This window comes from Austrofundulus limnaeus, unplaced genomic scaffold (genome assembly GCF_001266775.1).
Source record: "Austrofundulus limnaeus strain Quisiro unplaced genomic scaffold, Austrofundulus_limnaeus-1.0 Scaffold15, whole genome shotgun sequence".
NCBI classification, from domain to species: Eukaryota; Metazoa; Chordata; class Actinopteri; order Cyprinodontiformes; family Rivulidae; genus Austrofundulus; species Austrofundulus limnaeus.
This window is the reverse complement of record NW_013952417.1, coordinates 1923756-1925985: the sequence shown is the minus strand read 5'-3', so window position 1 is coordinate 1925985 and position 2230 is coordinate 1923756.

Below are 2230 nucleotides of genomic sequence, written 5' to 3'. Positions count from 1 at the left end.
TCTTCACTTAAAAAAAATCACAGACGATGAAGAAATAAATAAACTAATATTTGGTTTCGTTTTCTACTGAAGTGACAGAAGAAAAAAAAAGCTGAAGTGCATCGGCATAAGATGCCTTGAGTGCAGACTCCTGCATGGTTGTGGTTCTGGTAAAAATTAGTTGTTTAAGTTGCTGTGATTTCAGTAAACTTCTCATATTTAGCTTTGTGCAACGAGTTGCAGTGGTGAATTATGTTAAAATCCTTCATGGCAGACAGCGTCTCTAAGCAGACTAAACAAATTCTGTAAACAGATAGTCTACCTCCTAGTCCATTCTGATAAATAAGCAAACTTGTCAACCATGGCAGCATTATTCTGTAGGGAAGATTTTAAAATGATGAGGACTGAAAATTAGGAGAGAGAGGAGCCTAAATACATAAAACTTAAAAATTAATCTCCTGGTGCATCTCAGTAATCCAGGTGGGAACAAAAAATAAAATTAAAAAGTAGGTTCAATGTTTGGATTTTTCTTTAATAAAACCCATTCAGAGGACCTACTTATTTCTGTAAAATTTAAATAAATCATTTTGTAAGTACTCGGCATCAAAAGCACAAAAAGAAAYGAATTTATAGCTGAGTCCAATTAATGTGAGCCACTAAATGCAGCACAGAAAAATAACTTTTTTTCTTTAATGATGCCATATAATCAAAATAATGAGCTGTCAGACTACATACTGTATAAGCATCAAAGCCAAACTACATAGTACATAAAGTAAGAAGTATAAAGTAAAAAAACAAGTAGCTTTAACATTAGATTAACAGAACAATGCACTGAAATATATTGTCACATGACAGGTGTAGTACGTCAGAACTGAAGCTTGAACAATCAGGTATAACACAGTGGTAGGAGTAAAAATTCCTTTCAGATACTAAAACAAAAGAAGAAAAAAAAAACACAGTAAAGCTGCCATTTCTCAARGAGCCGAAACAAAAATAAAACTTCCTTGCATAAATCACTGAAGCTATGTTTGGACTTATGCTGTGTTGAGAGACAACAAAAGAAGAAACCCACTTTCTGAATATGATTTGGCAGATCAGCTCAGGAATCTTGGCAGCGTTCAGTCAGAGGAGGCCGGCTCCGACAAAGTAAGGATGTGCTGACTCAACAATAAATAACACGTTTAATCACAATCACCGACAGCCATCCAAAGYGACCGCGCAGCTCCAGGCCAGAAAACCCCCCACAACCCTCTGCCAATTCAGAGAAGTTATTTTTAGTCCCAAAGCTTCTCCTTCCTCTGGCCTCCTGTCCTGCAGGAGCTTCTCTGAACTCTTCCAACGACTCACTCATCCTGAACAGACCTACTGGTTCTCATCCTGACACCCTGAGAACTTATGAGAACACGATTATCTACTGAAAACTGGTTCACTCTTCGATTCTAGTATTTTTACTTGGTTACAAGAGGGAAATCCTTAAAATGTAAAGCAAAAATAAAAAATAAAAATAAAAAAATAAAAAATCCTGATTTGTTCAAGTTAGTTAATAAACCACTACACTGTCCAGAACAACAAACAGAACCGTATGCAGGGCCATTTTAACCCTTGTATGCATAAGTGGGGTCAAAAATGACCCCGGGGGTTGTTATTCTTAAAAATCTCTGAAATCAAAAGGTTTTACACTTCTATRTTACAGGTATTCCTAAAAAAAACGGTTTGTGACCTGAAGCCATTTGAATTTTTAAAAATGTTTTCATACATTTTAAGAAATTGCAGTTTTTGTGTCACTACCCCACTTTTTCATAAGTGGGGTCAAAAATGACCCCAAGCATTTCCCCCTGAATCTCAAGGGTTTGCTTTGGGAACTTTTGATTTTTACCAACTGTGACTGTCAAGTCACATTTTCTGTCCCACTTACACATCTGATGCCTGCAGTTTTACCACCAGGAGGTGAGTTTGACGCTGCAGAATACATGTACGTATTACTGAACTGAATGATAYTTTATTGATCCCATGAAGGGAAATTACAGATTTAAAGATTCATTTATCAACTCCATGACTTTTCTGTGCTRGAGTATCATGTTGGTCAACAAAGTATACTCTAGATCAGTGGTTCCCAAACTTTTTATCTTCTGACCCACAAAATATCCATGGCCACAATTTGTGACCCCAAATATTACTGGTCTGAGTACACAAATGTTGTTAATAACCCTAAAAACACAGGCTTTTTGACAATCTAACCAGCTTGTACACA